This window comes from Triticum aestivum, chromosome 5B (assembly GCF_018294505.1).
Source record: "Triticum aestivum cultivar Chinese Spring chromosome 5B, IWGSC CS RefSeq v2.1, whole genome shotgun sequence".
Classification (NCBI taxonomy): Eukaryota; Viridiplantae; Streptophyta; class Magnoliopsida; order Poales; family Poaceae; genus Triticum; species Triticum aestivum.
Window position 1 is genome coordinate 592,836,715 of NC_057807.1, and position 19,790 is coordinate 592,856,504.

The 19,790-nt window shown below is 45.7% G+C and overlaps 1 long non-coding RNA gene across 10 annotated transcripts; it reads left to right on the forward strand.

Annotated features, from left to right (window-relative positions):
* The first annotated feature begins 9,336 nt into the window (after positions 1-9,336).
* LOC123113488 (uncharacterized) lies at positions 9,337-15,295 on the forward strand. 10 transcript variants are annotated; one of them, XR_006456045.1, is made up of 10 exons: positions 9,337-9,785; positions 9,880-10,130; positions 10,242-10,295; positions 10,941-11,038; positions 11,121-11,276; positions 12,068-12,166; positions 12,931-12,988; positions 13,098-13,225; positions 13,442-13,532; positions 14,150-15,295. It is a non-coding gene; the product is annotated as an uncharacterized lncRNA (long non-coding RNA). The 10 variants fall into 10 exon arrangements; XR_006456043.1 differs by having other exon boundaries at positions 13,098-13,532; XR_006456053.1 differs by having other exon boundaries at positions 13,098-13,532; positions 14,680-15,295.
* The last annotated feature ends 4,495 nt before the right edge of the window (positions 15,296-19,790 follow it).

Consider the following 19,790-nt stretch of genomic DNA (forward strand, 5'->3'; position numbering starts at 1 on the left):
CCCCATCTTGTTATCCTTGATGGCAACAATACAATACATGTCTTGCAACCCTTTCTGTCACTGGGTAAGAACACCGCAAGATTGAACCCAAAGCTAAGCACTTCTCCCATGGCAAGAAAGATCAATCTAGTAGGCCAAACCAAACCGATAATTCGAAGAGACTTGCAAAGATAACTCAATCATACATAAAAGAATTCAGTGAAGAATCAAATATTATTCATAGATAAACTTGATCATAAACCCACAATTCATCGGATCTCGACAAACACACCATAAAAAGAGATTACATCGAATAGATCTCCACAAGAGAGGGGGAGAACATTGTATTGAGATCCAAAAAGAGAGAAGAAGCCATCTAACTAATAACTATGGACCCGTAGGTCTATGGTAAACTACTCACAACTCATCGAAGGAGCAAGGATGTTGATGTAGAGGCCCTCCATGGTCGATTCCCCCTCCGGCAGAACATCGGCGAAGGCTCCAAGATGGGATCTCACGGATACAGAAGGTTACGGCGGTGGAAATTGTGTTTCGGGTGCTCCCTAGATGTTTTCGGGGTACGTAGGTATATATAGGAGGAAGAAGTACGTCGGTGGCCGCCCGAGGGGCCACGAGACAGGGGGACGCGCCCTACAGGGGGGGCGCGCCCTCCTATCTCGTGGGAGCCTCGGCTGCTTCTTGGCTTGCACTCCAAGTCCTCTGGATCACGTTCGTTCCAAAAATCATGCTACCGAAGGTTTCATTCCGTTTGGACTCCGTTTGATATTCCTTTTCTTCGAAATACTGAAATAGGCACAAAAAAATAGCAATACGGGCTGGGCCTCCAGTTAGTAGGTTAGTCCCAAAATTGATATAAATGTGTAAAATAAAGCCCATAAACATCCAAAAGGGGTAATATAATTGGTGTGATTGTCGGGCCAGTTGCATGTCCACCACTAAACATCCAAAGTCTAGTGGTGGACATGCAACTGGCCCGACAATCACACTTATAGTTGCAAGTCTAGTGATGGACATGCAACTACCCGACAATCACACTTATCGTTGAAAGTTTTATGGTGGACATGCACCTGGCCCAACAATCACACTTGCAGTTGCATTGGGAGTCATTCAGTAACACTTGAGTTGCAACACTTGCGGCTAAATGTCTAGTGGTGGACATGCAATTGGTTGACAACCCCTACCAAAATCGTTGCAGTCAGGTTATACCGCTTGTAAAGTCTACTGGTGGACATGCAACTAGTCGACAATATCGATTGCATGCCGTCACATTGGGGGTCATGTAGTTGCAATCGGGTTGCAACACTTGTAGTTACACACAACGGTGGTCATGCAACTGGCCGACAACACCCTTACTGGCCCCGTTGCACTTGTGTTGGGGGCCATGCGGTTGCAATTGAGTTACAACGCCTGCAGTTGCAAGTCTAATGGTGGACATGCAACTAACAGGAAATTCCCTACAATCCAGTTTTAGTCACGTTGAGGGTCATACAGTTGTAGTCGGGTTACAACACTTGGAGTTGCAAGTTTAGTGGTGGACATGCAACTGGCCCGAGAACCCTAGTTGCAGTCACATTGGGGGTTATACATTTGTAGCCAGGTTGCAACACTTGGAGTTGCATCTGTAGTCATGGACATTGCAACTCGATCTATTAATTTTTGGGTCAAGGGTGGAGATGCAACTGGGTGAGGGCGAGTTGCATGTCGAGGGTGGTCATGCAATTGTGTAGGTTCAGTTTTGGGTCAAGGATATGGACATTCAACTGGGTGAGGGCGAGTTGTGTGTCTAGGGTGGACATGCAACTAGGTGGATTGATTGAGTTTCAGGCTAGGGAACATGAAACTGTGTCGGGGTGAGTTGTGTGTCGAGGGTGGACATGCAACTGGATCAGGCCGAGGCGAGTTGTAAGACGATGGTGGAGATGCAACAAGGCCTACACATGTCGCAAAGACATCATATAGACTTTTCATGCCGCTTCTGGACATGATTTCATGTGTCCGTCGTGAAGATCTACAATCTCCAATGCTAAACCCCTAGCAGTGCAATAAATGTGTGAAATATTGTAGGTGGATTCAAAAAATGTGGGGGACTAGCAAGTGTCATGCGATGGCCTCATTTGAGAGCACAAGAAATTTTGAGGCCAACAGAGCAACATGACCCGCACTCTTCACAAACCAGACCTGAGTGGAGAAGGTAGCCATGGAAGTGGTGGTGATAAAACCATGAGAGAGAAGGGTGCCCATCTACTTAAATTAATTATATCTTAAGAGCCGTATGAGGAGCCCTCTGCTTAAAAGTCCAAACGTGAGTTGCGAATAAGCATTTTCATTGGCTAGACTCAACTAAAAAACAAATGATTGTATCATGAACCTCCACAAAAAAGCACTGAAACTATGCTTTTCTAAGAGCCAATACACGGGCTCTCGACCAAGCATACCCACTGTCACCGAGCCGTTAACCACTGCTGGACTTGCCATGTGTGGCACCTCTTTGTCGTGAGCTCTTTGTTTGGCTCTCGGCATACAGAGCGTTTGCTGAGTTTCTTCTTTTTGCCGAGTATGTTTTACATATTGTCTCGGTAAATGTCTGTGTTTGTCGTGCTACATCTATTTCCTAGTAAGTCTCTTGTCTTACGTCGCTTTGCCGAATGCCCGTGTTTTGGCTCTCGGCGAAGAGCCAAACACTCGGCGTAGAGTGAAATTCCAGTAGTGTTGGGATGAGTAGACCTTGGCCGGCCTTCTTCCTTCTCTTAAACAGTAGACAAGTTGTCGATAACGGTTGGAATAGAAGAAGTGTCTTCAGGTGAGTCGTCCCGGCTGCCGTCAGGTTCAGTAGTAGTGACGGTGTGTATGCTGAGTTGCTAACACATAGGCAGATGCAGAGTATCTACACCCGAGCTCAAATGAGCTCTGGTGAACAGTAAAATCGAAAAACTTTATAAAAATGTTTCAAAAATTCTGGAATTTTTTTTGTGGTAAACTTTGACAAATGTTCTAACTGCTTGCAAAATTTCATCTTCAGATCACATTCGTGGAAGGCGTGACAAAAAAACAAAATCGATTTTCTAAAAATGCTACTTTCAAAGCATTTTGGAGCACTGATTTTTTTTGCCACGCCTTGTACGAATGTGATCTGAAGATGAAATTTTGCAAGCAGTTAGAATATTTGTCAAAGTTTACCACTAAAAGATTTCAGAATTTTTTGAACATTTTTAAAATATTTTTCGATTTTACTGTTCACCCGAGCTCATTTGAGCTCGGGCTGAGAAAGGACTTTCCGCACATAGGCATACTATTGTCTCAATGTTTAAATTCAAATGTATCCAACTCTTTCTGAACCGTACCAAAGTTTCTCGGTAGAAACCTTGGTGCAATAAAGAATGAAGGGGCCTGCTACGCCTCGATAGTCGTTACATCAGCGGTCGATCGCTGTTTTCATAATTGCAACAAAGGTGGTGTTGCGGAATTCTTTTGCAACACAGGCCTTGTTGCAGAAACTTTTGCAAAAAGGTTGTATTGCAGAATTTTTTTTGTCTTTTTTTTTGCAACACGGGTGATGTTGCGGAAGGACTTACGCAACAAGAATGATGTTGCAGAATTTTTTTGTCACGAGGATAGGGATTAGGGACGACAAGTTGTGTTGCAGTTTTTTTCCATCTTTGCTTTTTTGCAACATTGGTGTTGTTGGGGAAGGAGTTTTGCAACAAAAATAATGTTGCAAAAGTTTTCCCTAGTGGTGATTGAGATTGGGGACCAATTGTTGATGAATGGTTAAGGTTGCTTGTCCTGCGAGATGTTTGTAGATATTTATGACGTGCAGCTTTTGAGCACTATATGATAACTTTTGATCTAACAGCCACTCACCCAGCGGACACGTGCGAGCAATCGGTCGGCTAAACCGAATCTTTTCTCATGTTTCAGAAACATGGAGGATGTTGCAAAATCCTGACACTTTCTGTGTGTGGGACGACACGTGGTTGGCTCTCGACGCGGCGGACGGGAGGAGTAAAATCGGCCGGATGATTGTAATCATTTCCCATAAAGAATTGAGTGGAGGGGATTAAGCTACTTTTTTGCGGCCAATTTAAAACGCAATATAAGTGTAAAACACACATGGATTACATGTAAGAAAGAAAAGAAGGAACAAGCATGTACTCCACAGTATGCTCAGAATGATTTCATGCCCTGCAGCAAAGAGATGAAATCTGTCTCGTGCAAGAACAATCGGTAGATCGATTGTTGGACCGACACACTTCCCGGGCTAGTGAGTCTCCTGACAACGGGTGCTTTCTGTCCTCCATAGTTCCAATGTCGAGCCGGAAGATCTGGCCACGCTTGTCCAGTGACATGATCATGGAGCCGCTCCTTTCCCCAAACCCGTGGAAGCTAAAATGTGGGCTCCTGAGATTGTAGCTCTCCTCCAGTCCCGTCTGCCTCTTGATCTCTTGATTGCCGATCACTAGATGCCGGCTCCACGTCGCCGCCGAGCCAGTTGAGTAAGGCTTCAACGCTCACATGGCTATCCCAGGGATCTCCGTGACGAACAAGCTCAGACGGCCATGCACGGAGGTCAAGAGGAGGTGCATAGGTCGCTTAGAAAACTTCTTTCTAATGCGGCAGCCTGGCGGGAGCTCCATCGTGTTGAGGGTGGACATGCAACTGGATTAGGGCGCGGCGAGTTGTAAGACGATGGTGGAGATGCAACAAGGCCAACACATGTCGCAAAGACATCATGTAGATTTTTCATGCCGCTTCTGGACATGATTTCATGTGTCCGTCGTGAAGATCTATAATTTCCAACGCTAAACCCCTAGCAGTGCAATAAATGTCTGAAATATTGCAGGTGGATTCAAAAAATGTGGGGGACTAGCAAGTGTCATGTGATGGCCTCATTTGAGAGGACAAGAAATTTTGAGGCCAACGGAGCAACATGACCCGCACTCTTCACAAACCAGACCTGAGTGGAGAAGGTAGCCATGGAAGCGGTGGTGATAAAACCACGAGAGAGAAGGGTGCCCATCTAGTTAAATTAATTATATCTTAAGAGCCGGATGAGGAGCCCTCTGCTTAAAATTCCAAACGCGAGTTGCGAATAAGCATTTTCATTGGCTAGACTCAACTAAAAAACAAATGATTGTATCATGAACCTCCACAAAAAAAAGCACTGAAACTATGCTTTGCTAAGAGCCACTCCACGGGCTCTCGACAAAGCATACCCACTGTCATCGAGCCGTTAACCATTGCCGAACTTGCCATGTGTGGCACCTCTTTGTCGTGAGCTCTTTGTTTGGCTCTCGGCATACAGAGCGTTTGCCGAGTTTCTTCTTTTTGCCGAGTATGTTTTACATATTGTCTCGGTAAATGTCTGTGTTTTTCGTGCTGCATCTATTTCCTAGTAAGTCTCTTGGCTTACCTCGCTTTGCCGAGTGCCCGTGTTTTGGCTCTCGGCGAAGAGCCAAACACTCGGCGTAGAGTGAAATTCCAGTAGTGTTGGGCTGAGTAGACCTTAGCCGGCCTTCTTCCTTCTCTTCAACAGTAGACAAGTTGTCGATAACGGTTGGAATAGAAGCAGTGTCTTCAGGTGAGTCGTCCCGGTTGCCGCCAGGTTCAGTAGTAGTGACGGTGTGTATGCTGAGTTGCTAACACATAGGCATACTATTGTCTCAATGTTTAAATTCAAATGTATCCAACTCTTTCTTAACCGTATCAAAGTTTCTTGGTAGAAACCTTGGTCCAATAAAGAATGAAGGGGCCTGCTACGCGTCGGCCGGCGGATCTTTTTACCTCGATAGTCGTTAGATCAGCGGTCGATCGCTGTTTTCATAATTGTAATAAAGGTGGTGTTGCGGAATTCTTTTGCAACAGAGGCCTTGTTGCAGAAACTTTTGCAAAAAGGTTGTATTGCAGAATTTTTCTTGTCTATTTTTTTTGCAACATGGGTGATGTTGCGGAAGGACTTATGCAACAAGAATGACGTTGCAGAATTTTTTCGTCACGAGGACAGGGATTAGGGATGTAAAGTTGTATTGCACTTTTTTTTCATCTTTGCTTTTTTGCAACATTGGTGTTGTTGCGGAAGGAGTTTCGCAACAAAAATAATGTTGCAAAAGTTTTCCCTCGTGGTGATTGAGATTGGGGACCAATTGTTGATGAATGGTTAAGGTTGCTTGTCCCGCGAGATGTTTCTAGATATTTATGACGTGCAGCTTTTGAGCACTATATGATAACTTTTGATCTAACGGCCACTCACCCAGCGGACGCGTGCGAGCGATCGGTCGGCTGAACCGAGTCTTTTCCCATGTTTCAAAAACATGGAGGATGTTGCAAAATCCTGAGACTTTCTGTCTATGGGATGACACGTGGTTGGCTCTCTACGCGGCGGACGGGAGGAGTAAAATCGGCCAGATGATTGTAATCATTTCCCATAAAGAATTGGGTGGAGGGGATTAAGCTACTTTTTTGCGGCCAATTTAAAACGCAATATAAGTGTAAAACACACATGGATTACATGTAAGAAAGAAAAGAAGGAACAAGCAGGTACTCCAAAGTATGCTCAGAATGATTTCATGCCCTGCGGCAAAGAGATGAAATCTGTCTCGTGCAAGAACAATCGGTAGATCGATTGTTGGACCGACACACTTCCCGGGCTAGTGAGTCTCCTGACAACGGGTGCTTTCTGGTCCTCCATAGTTCCAATGTCGAGCCGGAAGATCTGGCCACGCTTGTCCAGTGACATGATCATGGAGCCGCTCCTTTCCCCAAACCCGTGGAAGCTAAAACGTGGGCTCCTGAGATTGTAGCTCTCCTCCAGTCATGTCTGCCTCTTGATCTCTTGATTGCCGATCACTAGATGCCGGCTCCACGTCGCCGCCGAGCCAGACGAGTCAGGCTTCAATGTTCACATGGCTATCCCAGGGATCTCCGTGACGAACAAGCTCAGACGGCCATGCACGGAGGTCAAGAGGAGGTGCATAGGTCGCTTAGAAAACTTCTTTCTAGTGCGGCAGCCTGGCGGGAGCTCCATCGTGTTGAGGGTGGACATGCAACTGGATTAGGGCGCGGCGAGTTGTAAGACGATGGTGCAGATGCAACAAGGCCAACACATGTCGCAAAGACATCATGTAGATTTTTCATGCCGCTTCTGGACATGATTTCATGTGTCCGTCGTGAAGATCTACAATTTCCAACGCTAAACCCCTAGCAGTGCAATAAATGTCTGAAATATTGCAGGTGGATTCAAAAAATGTGGGCGACTAGCAAGTGTCATGCGATGGCCTCATTTGAGAGGACAAGAAATTTTGAGGCCAACGGAGCAACATGACCCGCAGTCTTCACAAACCAGACCTGAGTGGAGAAGGTAGCCATGGAAGCGGTGGTGATAAAACCACGAGAGAGAAGGGTGCCCATCTAGTTAAATTAATTATATCTTAAGAGCCGGATGAGGAGCCCTCTGCTTAAAAGTCCAAACGCGAGTTGCGAATAAGCATTTTCATTGGCTAGACTCAACTAAAAAACAAATGATTGTATCATGAACCTCCACAAAAAAAGCACTGAAACTATGCTTTGCTAAGAGCCACTCCACGGGCTCTCGGCAAAGCATACCCACTGTCATCGAGCCGTTAACCACTGCCGAACTTGCCATGTGTGGCACCTCTTTGTCATGAGCTCTTTGTTTGGCTCTCGGCATACAGAGCATTTGCCGAGTATGTTTTACATATTGTCTCAGTAAATGTCTGTGTTTTTCGTGCTGCATCTATTTCCTAGTAAGTCTCTTGGCTTACCTCGCTTTGCCGAGTGCCCGTGTTTTGGCTCTCGGCGAAGAGCCAAACACTCGGCGTAGAGTGAAATTCCAGTAGTGTTGGGCTGAGTAGACCTTAGTCGGCCTTCTTCCTTCTCTTCAACAGTAGAAAAGTCGTCGATAACAGTTGAAATAGAAGCAGTGTCTTCAGGTGAGTCGTCCCGGTTGCCGCCAGGTTCAGTAGTAGTGACGGTGTGTATGCTGAGTTGCTAACACATAGGCATACTATTGTCTCAATGTTTAAATTCAAATGTATCCAACTCTTTCTTAACCGTATCAAAGTTTCTTGGTAGAAACCTTGGTCCAATAAAGAATGAAGGGGCCTGCTACGCGTCGGCCGGCGGATCTTTTTACCTCGATAGTCGTTAGATCAGCGGTCGATCGCTGTTTTCATAATTGTAACAAAGGTGGTGTTGCAGAATTCTTTTGCAACAGAGGCCTTGTTGCAGAAACTTTTGCAAAAAGGTTGTATTGCAGAATATTTTTGTCTAATTTTTTTTGCAACATGGGTGATGTTGTGGAAGGACTTATGCAACAAGAATGACGTTGCAGAATTTTTTCGTCACGAGGACAGGATTAGGGACGACAAGTTGTATTGCACTTTTTTTCATCTTTGCTTTTTTGCAACATTGGTGTTGTTGCGGAAGGAGTTTCGCAACAAAAATAATGTTGCAAAAGTTTTCCCTCGTGGTGATTGAGATTGGGGACCAATTGTTCATGAATGGTTAAGGTTGCTTGTCCTGCGAGATGTTTCTAGATATTTATGACGTGCAGCTTTTGAGCACTATATGGTAACTTTTGATCTAACGGCCACTCACCCAGCGGACGCGTGCGAGCGATCGGTTGGCTGAACCGAATCTTTTCCCATGTTTCAGAAACATGGAGGATGTTGCAAAAATCCTGAGACTTTCTGTGTGTGGGATGACACGTGGTTGGCTCTCGACGCGGCGGACGGGAGGAGTAAAATCGGCCGGATGATTGTAATCATTTCCCATAAAGAATTGGGTGGAGGGGATTAAGCTACTTTTTTGCGGCTAATTTAAAACGCAATATTGAACATATAAACCCTCCTACGCAACCCGTCGTTCGAGCGCCCTCCCCGTCTCGAAGTAATCCTGCCCGCTCGGTTTGTCTCGCTGGCTGCTTTTCATCACGCTGGTAAAAATCCAAACGCTCGTTATTTTGCACGCTCGTTATTCTGGCCTAGAGCAGCTGACGCATGGACTAGCCTTGCGAGCAGACTAGCCTGGCAGTGACACGGTGGGTGCGGGCTTCTGTCCGGGTGAAAGAGGCGCTGAATCGATCGTAGGCTGGGGGCGAATCGATCGTGGGTCCAGGCGGGTGGGTGGATTGGTGCTGGTCTACCCTCACCCTCCTTCCATGCACTCAGCCAGGTCTCTTTCGCTTCAGAAGTGTTGGGCCCACTTGTTAGTCTCTTTGGGTAGGTGTGGAGCCAGGTGAAAGCTTGCGGGGTGGCTCGGTGCGTGATTGGTGGTGTGGACGCCGGATGGGACGCGAGCAGTAAAACCTAGCTACCAATCCGCTCACTTCCTCGAGCCCCACGCAACTCCACTTTCTCTTCGTTCCTCTCCTCCTTCTCGATTCCCAGCGCGTGGCTGCCGCCGCTCATCATTCTCCCCTTCTCTCCCGTGCCACCAGGTCGCTGTTGCGTGAATCCGGGCGGATCCGGTCCCTAGGCGGCATGAGGCTGCGGATCCGACGAGGTCACGGCGGCGGCCGGCGGCTTTCTTGTTGTGCTCTCTGAGAGCCACGGGAGGAGAAGGAACAGAGGAGGGAGTGATGCGGCAGGGCGGCGGTTGCTTCGCTGTTGTTTTTGGCCGTGGGGAGGCGTGCTGAACCTGCAGGCTCGACCCAGCAGGAGCGGCAGGTGCAGAGGCGCGTGCGAGGAGCGCCGTCGGCCCATCGTTCTTTCTTCGTCAGGAAGGGCGCAGCCTGCTACTCAAGCCTCTCTCCTTCTCTCCTTCCAGAGGTACGTCGACCTTCTCCTTTCCCGTTTATCTTGCCCCATTGTGCTCTTGCCATAGCTGCTCCTAACCCAGCTTTCGTTGCTCCTCAACTCTCAGCAGGAGAGGCACGGGCGCCCCCACACTGGAGAGATGGACGAAGACATGAAGCTTTCGCGGAGACGACGAGGTGGCCGATGCTGCACCCCCATGCCGTGCACACGAAGATTCCCGTCCTCTCTGCCATCGATAACGACACTTCTCATCGATAACGGCACTTCTCGGCAGGCGCAGACCGCATGGTCGTCTTCCTCTCTGGCCCATCAGATTCAGACCCTATCCCTCTTCCTCTGCATCTCTGTTAAAATATGGTAAGCATTTCTTCAGAGTATAACTCTATTGACTTATTTGGTTCGTTCGGTATTGACCTGTGCAAAATAGGGTGAATGAAATCAGAGTATTGACTTGTATTGCATTTGTAGCTCAGGTCAACTAGGAGATGATGCAAGCCAAGGCGCTCACAGTGATTTAAGATGGTATGTTCTGAACTTCCTTTGGTTTATGAGACGAAAAGAATGTTATATCTGCATGCTACTACAGTTTAGGCATTGATGTTATTGAGCATCTTTTGGTCCTGATGCCATATTTATTGCAGTTACAAAATTATTAACATTGTTTTTCATTTTTCATTTGTTGGTATAATTTTTTGAGACCAAAATGAGAAACCATCATTTTATTTTCATTTCACGTTTGGGTGATCAATAGAAGACAAATGAATACACTGATGGAAGGCCATGTCAAAGAACATTTCTATTTTGTATTTTCTTTTTATTCAGGATCTACTATAATTTCTCAGCAAGTGTTTATTCCTGAAATTGATCGTATGTGATATCTGAAATGAAACAACACAAGGCCTTGTCTCGCTTTGTATTTTGAGGTAATGTCGACGAACCTCATGTGAAAAAGAAGATAGTAAAAGGCATTTCTCAGTTTTCTGCGTGTGCCACAGCGCCGAAGTCTTTGTACAGGCACTTTGTGGTGAAATGTCAAATAGAGGTCCATTTGCTAGAAAATGTGTCGTGTCAGATGCTGCAACTGGCATACACAAAATCACTTTGCTATATATTTACATAATACTACCTTTTTCTGGATATACTATAACTATTTGTTCTCTTTTGTAGTTTGCTCTATGTTTGGTCATATTGTTCCTAGCGGTCTTGGAAGTATCTTCAAGTCTTAATAGATGCAATCCACGGTCCTGAGATCGGCAAAGTTTGTGGTAATGTTTCTTTGAGCTATTATACTTGAGAAGAATGTTTGGTGTATTCATGGATCATGACAAAACTGGTGTGCTCAATCAGGCATCATTCTTCCTTATGTATTGCGTCTAATTGCCTTTGGTCATAAATAGCAAGACACTGATGGAGGAGCCGCCCAGCTCATGCTGTGACTGTTCCAGCTTTCTGTGCTAAGAAATCACTGACTGCCAGGAAAGGGAAGTGGACTGTGTGCCAGAGGTATGATCTAGCAATTTTTCATGTCATTTCCTCTTTGCAGTGTGCTACTTGTTTTCTGATGTTGTGCATGTTCCAGTTTAGAGCTCATGCATCCACTCTTTATTTCTGAATTAAGTTAGTGATGCACACTCTACAAATGAGATCCTCTTCTGTTATGAAGAATTGTTATGGATCTCCGCTTCTTCAAGAGGCTAATTGTTTTGATATATACCATATGTAATTACATTTTTGGTTGTCAAAGTGCAATGTGTAAAGTACAGAAGGACCATCTACAAACATTAAAAAACTGCAATGGTTTGATCTTGAGAAGAGCATGCCAGCACTTGCTTGTTTCACATCCTGTCCTGGTTGCTTGACGGCTGCCTCGTTGGCCAGCAAGGTTAGATGTGGTATAATTATTGTGCTTGATTACTTCTTGCTGCATGTTCCATTAGCTTGTAAAAAAAAAGTTTCCTTGTTTACTTGGGCTGGTGATTTTGCTTCTGTTTGCTGCTTGGGAAAACATGTGTGTCCCCTGTTTTTCATGCATTGCAACATGTGCGTGCAATAAGTACCAGCTGCAGCTCATTATGAATATAGTTCCTGCAGCCGTGCTTCATAAGCGGATTAGGTGGCGGTTACTGTCTACTTACAGAGGACGGTTTGGTGCGTAGAGGTTTAGGAAGGACTACTGGCACTAATTATTTCTTATCGCTTACCCCTTGTTCTAGATGGAAGTTGTTATTTGAATGTTCTGTGTGTGGTTAAACTGAGCTGACTCTGAATGTGCTTTATGCAATTAAACTGATCAGAGCGGTTTATCTTTGCCCGTCAACTACATATCAATTGACAGACGATCGACGAGGCTCTCTGTCGCAGCTGTGTGCCTGATCAACAAGCCAAATATTTCGGTGAGCTCCTCATCTACTTTGTCACCTCTTGTATGATTTCAGCATTCTCATTCTTTTCTTGCCCTGTTGGGCTTCCACATATGCTAACTAAGTATGAGAATACGAAATGTAGCGATCCTTCCGTACATTTTCATTTTATTTTTGAAAGGTCTTTTCGAGGGTAAGTGTTTGAACGTTTTATCTCTGTTCTATTTTGTATCCTTTTTTTCTCTGTTTTTTACCCTGAGTTAATTGTGCATTAATCTTAAGTTTATGTCTCAATTTTTCCATGAGCTACCCTGAAAAAAAAATTCCCCTGGATGCCAACGGTGGCTTTTCTTCATTTGAATTTGAATCCATTGATAGATGCTCCAGTTGAAATAAGAAAGAATAACTTGATAGATTAGAAGTTGCTACTGGCATGATGGACGCTTTGCTGTTTTGCGGGTGTGGGCTGAGGTTGGGATATCCTTACCGATCTGGTTGTCATTCTTATTCTTACTGCTCGGTTTATAAGCATCATGGTTCCCGTGTGTATATGTTGCAGATGGGATTTGTGTCTGGTGTGTTTGGGATGTGTAACAGATTGACTAGATTTTTTCGAGTTCCTGATTAGGGTTAGCCAATCTACTGCATAGGAATTTATTGGGCTCTTCTATTCACTTGGTCGCTTCTCCTACAGAGTCTGCTTGCTAACGTGTCTGAAGAGAAGATATCAGTGATGGTGGACCTGGTGATGAGGGCATCAAGACAAAGAGATTAATTCAAAACTTTGTTCTTGATAGGTTGTCGCATTCCTCGCAGATTTACCACTCCTTCCCTCTCCTGGAATCACTAAATGAGGTACTCTGCAGATTCTGCCACTCCAACCCATATTTAATTTAAATACCATATGAAGGTTGATTTGTTTGTTGAGAATACAAACATGCTGAAAGTTTTGCTATTGTTTCAGATCTTGGAAGCTAATAGAGTTGAAGAATCACATGGTAATGTACACACGATGCATTTCATTTTCCCAAACACCTTCAGTGAACCTTGGCATCTCCCCCCCACCCCAGCAGAACATATTACAAAGATTGTGTATGTATGATTGTCTTCAAACCTAGCCACTCTGATTTGGCCTTTCTGATCATTTTGTTTAATAGTCTCCAGTGCTTTGGTCGTTCGCTGTTATGATTCAAATATACCTTGGCTGTTGGACGTCCTATTGAAATGACACAATCATGCTTATTTGTGTTGTGTCTGGATTTTCATGTATGAGGACGCATTTAATCGATGATATGAACACTCTTGCAGCTTATCAGTGCTGGGAAGGATCAATTTATAGTATCTTCTGTATACTTGCATACCATCCGTCCGTCAACTGATGCGACGCTAAGATGACGAGGTAATATCTCTTGTCCCCTCCTTCCCTCTCATCAACTGATGCCTCTTTCTTAGAATTAAATTTCTTTTGTAGCTTCAGTTCTGTTGTACCTTCAGTTCTGTTCATACATGAGTGTTTCTTCCCTCATTTACATGAAAATATTGTTGTATATGCAAGTTAAACCTGTGATTTTTCTATTGTTTTGGTTCATCCAGTTTGTTCCTAGCCTATTCATGCCTCGTGTTGTATCTTGGTTGGTAGTGTATCATGATAATCAAGTTTCACTCACACACTGATTGGCAAAACAAAAAATTGGTCGGCATAAATGGATGTGGACACTTAGAATCAGATAGTGTGTAGGCTTTGGTTAGGAATATGCATCAAAATCATATATTATCCTGTCCGTATAAATAACCCAAACCCAGGTTTGTTGTATCATAAACACTTTCTGAATTTAAACAACTACGGGCTTATAGAAGCATGTTGACAAGGTAATGGCAGTCTATCCAATTATCCATGGTGATGTGCTAAATCTATAGGTTAGACCGATATAAATACACACAAATGTTTAACACGTTTATTTAGGACGTTTAACAAATCTGGAGTTGTTGCTTTCTTCATGCTGATGAGGGGTGCAGAACTATCTTAAGGATGTGTCGTTGTCTCTGCAAAGGGAGTTTTTGCTTGGTGCCTCACTTTCTATTCGGAGATGCAACGTCGTGTTTGCTCAGGCAGGTTTTTACCTTTTGTATGGTCATTGTTGCTTCATGCTTTTCTCAGAGAGGGTTTTATCTGTAGTGCCGTCTCTCCTCTTTGTAGTGCTGCTATGCCGACTACCACTCGGTGGCTTTTTTTCCTATTTCTTTTTTGCTTTCTTTTGGCATGGTCGTGTTGTTGCCCCGACCATCTTATTTGCTTCGCTACTTTGGCCTGGTTGTATGGATGTTTGCTTTATTTATAAAGTTGGGTGAAAGTCTATTTCGAGAAGGTTTTATCTGTAGCCTGCAACCTTTGAGTGTTTCTTAACTACACTGATTTGTATGGCGATAACCAAGTAACGATGTAACATTACTGTCAGGCAGTAGGAAATTAGCTTCCTTTGTCGAGAAACTTGAGATCTGATTAAGTCCTGTCAGATTGTCCTGTTCATCTTCCTTATGTTTTGCAGATAATTCAGGAGCAGCCAACATTCTTTGTTTTGCTGACAGTATGTGTGGGTGTGAAAATGTGTATGGTTTTATGTTTTGATATACGCACAACCAGTAAGATGTGTTCTTTGTTTTCAAGCTCAGTTGTGTGTTTCCTATGCCTCTCTTAACGCTCATTGTTACCATGTGATTGGTTCAGACTACATAATGCTATGTATGAACGTACCTAAATCTATTTCCTTATGCTTCCAAGATTTTATGACCGGTCTCTAAAATATTCTTACTTGCATGGTTTGAATGCTTGGTTCACTCTTACCCTTCGTGCCATCGGTGCAACGGGTCATCTAGCATGAACAAAGGGCAAGCATATGCTTTCGCCTTCAAATGCACTTTCAAGGGACTCCGCCTGATCGTTTACTCAATATAAGCAAGTTGCAAGAGCCCCTTGTTATATAACTTAGCATTAGTATAGATGCCTATCAAGACTTCTATGTTTATCATCCTTTTAGATCTTATGTAATCTCCTAAGACCATCTTGTGCATTTAACTGTCGGTTATTTGTTGCTTAGACTGTTGCGTGGTATGCTTTTGAAACAACCACCATCTATCTATCATCAATCCGTACTTATTTTCATATGTTTCATTTTGTGTTTATATATTTTAGTGCACTCTTTCAATATTTGGCTTGCACTTGGCCTTTGCGCCATGGGCGCAACGAGTCATCTAGTAAGTGTAAAACACACATGGATTACATGTAAGAAAGAAAAGAAGGAACAAGCAGGTACTCCACAATATAGTCATGCTCAGAATGATTTCATGCCCTGCAGCAAAGAGATGAAATCTGTCTCGTGCAAGAACAATCGGTAGATCGATTGTTGGACCGACACACTTCCCGGGCTAGTGAGTCTCCTGACAACGGGTGCTTTCTGGTCCCCCATAGTTCCAATGTCGAGCCGGAAGATCTGGCCACGCTTGTCCAGTGACATGATCATGGAGCCGCTCCTTTCCCCAAACCCGTGGAAGCTAAAACGTGGGCTCCTGAGATTGTAGCTCTCCTCCAGTCCCGTCTGCCTCTTGATCTCTTGATTGTCGATCACTAGATGCCGGCTCCACGTCGCCGCCGAGCCAGACGAGTCAGGCTTCAACTTCCGCATGGCTATCCCAGGGATCTCCGTGATGAACAAGCTCAGACGGCCATGCACGGAGGCCAAGAGGAGGTGCATAGGTCGCTTAGAAAACTTCTTTCTAGTGCGGCAGCCTGGCGGGAGCTCCATCGTGGTCGCCTTTGGCGCTTCGACGTCTAGAGCAACGATCTGATCCCAGCGGTCCGTATTCCATTCACGCATGCAGTAGGAATAATAGACGGTGCGGCCGATGACAGCGGGACGGGACACGCCCACCATATTGATCTTGGGGGCGGATGCTTGGTGGAGGACGCCCCATTTGCCGTCCAAGGACGAGAAGATCCGGAATCGCATGCCCCTGTCCGCGAGGAGCAGCTCGAAGGAGCCCCCGTCGCCGACGCTGAGGAAGACGTCCGGGAAAGTATCCGAGGGCACGGCGACGGGAGGGAGGGATGTGAAGTGGCCGGTGAGGGCGTCGCACACGCGCAGGCGCTGGAAAACTAAGTTGGAACGTGCGGACATCTCTAGGGGCATCAGAGAGAGGAGGAGCAGGCCGCCGCGGGCCGCCACGGGCCGCCACGGGAGAAGGCCGGCTCGAGGATCCCGCGGCGGAGGATCCTGCTGGTCGCCGCGCAGCGGATGACGGTTGCAGCGTCAGAGCGGGCGAAGATCTCGAGCAGGAGATCGGGCAACAGGGGCTCCGAGGCCGCCGGCGGCTCCGACGCGCCGCCGCGGCACGCGCGAACACGTTGGCGTCTTTTGCTCGACATCCTACTCGTAGGCTTCTTCCTGTCTAGGAAGGTGTATTTAGCACTAGGTGCGTGAGATCGTGGTACTCTCAGCAATCGGCGGCTCGATCGAGTCGAGGGGAACAACGGAACAAATCTACAACTTTTTTTTAGCATCCAACAGCTGATTCTCTGTTTCCATTGGTAGAAGAACCCTGTCGTATACTAGTAATCCTGTTTCAACTTGACTTGAGCAATTGTGGAAAATAAAAATGAGGAAACCTCACGTACCACGCTTCGAGCCGGGGTGGTTAGCAAGGCGATCTCAAGGCGAGCAGCGGGTCCTTTATGCGTCGCCGGCGCCGCCGCTGGTTCCCTCTCCCTTCCCCAACCACTCTGGCAGCAGGAGGGATGGAGAATCTTGGACCTGTGTGTCCGGTGTGTTCTCAATAGGGTTAGGGTTGTGGGAGTCGCTGTTTGGCTGTCATCGAGCCATTAACCACTGCCGAACTTGCCATGTGTGGCACCTCTTTGTCATGAGCTCTTTGTTTGGCTCTCGGCATATAGAGCATTTGCCGAGTATGTTTTACATATTGTCTCAGTAAATGTCTGTGTTTTTCGTGCTGCATCTATTTCCTAGTAAGTCTCTTGGCTTACCTCACTTTGCCGAGTGCCCGTGTTTTGGCTCTCGGCGAAGAGCCAAACACTCGGCGTAGAGTGAAATTCCAGTAGTGTTGGGCTAAGTAGACCTTAGCCGGCCTTCTTCCTTCTCTTCAACAGTAGAAAAGTCGTCGATAACAGTTGAAATAGAAGCAGTGTCTTCAGGTGAGTCGTCCCGGTTGCCGCCAGGTTCAGTAGTAGTGACGGTGTGTATGCTGAGTTGCTAACACATAGGCATACTATTGTCTCAATGTTTAAATTCAAATGTATCCAACTCTTTCTTAACCGTATCAAAGTTTCTTGGTAGAAACCTTGGTCCAATAAAGAATGAAGGGGCCTGCTACGTGTCGGCCGGCGGATCTTTTTACCTCGATAGTCGTTAGATCAGCGGTCGATCGCCGTTTTCATAATTGTAACAAAGGTGGTGTTGCGGAATTCTTTTGCAACAGAGGCCTTGTTGCAGAAACTTTTGCAAAAAGGTTGTATTGCAGAATATTTTTGTCTAATTTTTTTTGCAACATGGGTGATGTTGCGGAAGGACTTATGCAACAAGAATGACGTTGCAGAATTTTTTCGTCACGAGGACAGGGATTAGGGACGACAAGTTGTATTGCACTTTTTTTCATCTTTGCTTTTTTGCAACATTGGTGTTGTTGCGGAAGGAGTTTCGCAACAAAAATAATGTTGCAAAAGTTTTCCCTCGTGGTGATTGAGATTGGGGACCAATTGTTGATGAATGGTTAAGGTTGCTTGTCCTACGAGATGTTTCTAGATATTTATGACGTGCAGCTTTTGAGCACTATATGGTAACTTTTGATCTAACGGCCACTCACACAGCGGACGCGTGCGAGCGATCGGTCGGCTGAACCGAATATTTTCCCATGTTTCAGAAACATGGAGGATGTTGCAAAAATCTTGAGACTTTCTGTCTGTGGGATGACACGTGGTTGGCTCTCGACGCGGCGGACGGGAGGAGTAAAATCGGCCGGATGATTGTAATCATTTCCCATAAAGAATTGGGTGGAGGGAATTAAGCTACTTTTTTGCGGCCAATTTAAAACGCAATATAAGTGTAAAACACACATGGATTACATGTAAGAAAGAAAAGAAGGAACAAGCAGGTACTCCAAAGTATGCTCAGAATGATTTCATGCCCTGCGGCAAAGAGATGAAATCTGTCTCGTGCAAGAACAATCGGTAGATCGATTGTTGGACCGACACACTTCCCGGGCTAGTGAGTCTCCTGACAACGGGTGCTTTCTGGTCCTCGATAGTTCCAATGTCGAGCCGGAAGATCTGGCCACGCTTGTCCAGTGACATGATCATGGAGCCGCTCCTTTCCCCAAACCCGTGGAAGCTAAAACGTGGGCTCCTGAGATTGTAGCTCTCCTCCAGTCATGTCTGCCTCTTGATCTCTTGATTGCCGATCACTAGATGCCGGCTCCACGTCGCCGCCGAGCCAGACGAGTCAGGCTTCAATGTTCACATGGCTATCCCAGGGATCTCCGTGACGAACAAGCTCAGACGGCCATGCACGGAGGTCAAGAGGAGGTGCATAGGTCGCTTAGAAAACTTCTTTCTAGTGCGGCAGCCTGGCGGGAGCTCCATCGTGTTGAGGGTGGACATGCAACTGGATTAGGGCGCGGCGAGTTGTAAGACGATGGTGCAGATGCAACAAGGCCAACACATGTCGCAAAGACATCATGTAGATTTTTCATGCCGCTTCTGGACATGATTTCATGTGTCCGTCGTGAAGATCTACAATTTCCAACGCTAAACCCCTAGCAGTGCAATAAATGTCTGAAATATTGCAGGTCGATTCAAAAAATGTGGGGGACTAGCAAGTGTCATGCGATGGCCTCATTTGAGAGGACAAGAAATTTTGAGGCCAACGGAGCAACATGACCCGCACTCTTCACAAACCAGACCTGAGTGGAGAAGGTAGCCATGGAAGCGGTGGTGATAAAACCACGAGAGAGAAGGGTGCCCATCTAGTTAAATTAATTATATCTTAAGAGCCGGATGAGGAGCCCTCTGCTTAAAAGTCCAAACGCGAGTTGCGAATAAGCATTTTCATTGGCTAGACTCAACTAAAAAACAAATGATTGTATCATGAACCTCCACAAAAAAAGCACTGAAACTATGCTTTGCTAAGAGCCACTCCACGGGCTCTCGGCAAAGCATACCCACTGTCATCGAGCCGTTAACCACTGCCGAACTTGCCATGTGTGGCACCTCTTTGTCATGAGATCTTTGTTTGGCTCTCGGCATACAGAGCATTTGCCGAGTATGTTTTACATATTGTCTCAGTAAATGTCTGTGTTTTTCGTGCTGCATCTATTTCCTAGTAAGTCTCTTGGCTTACCTCGCTTTGCCGAGTGCCCGTGTTTTGGCTCTCGGCAAAGAGCCAAACACTCGGCGTAGAGTGAAATTCCAGTAGTGTTGGGCTGAGTAGACCTTAGTCGGCCTTCTTCCTTCTCTTCAACAGTAGAAAAGTCGTCGATAACAGTTGAAATAGAAGCAGTGTCTTCAGGTGAGTCGTCCCGGTTGCCGCCAGGTTCAGTAGTAGTGACGGTGTGTATGCTGAGTTGCTAACACATAGGCATACTATTGTCTCAA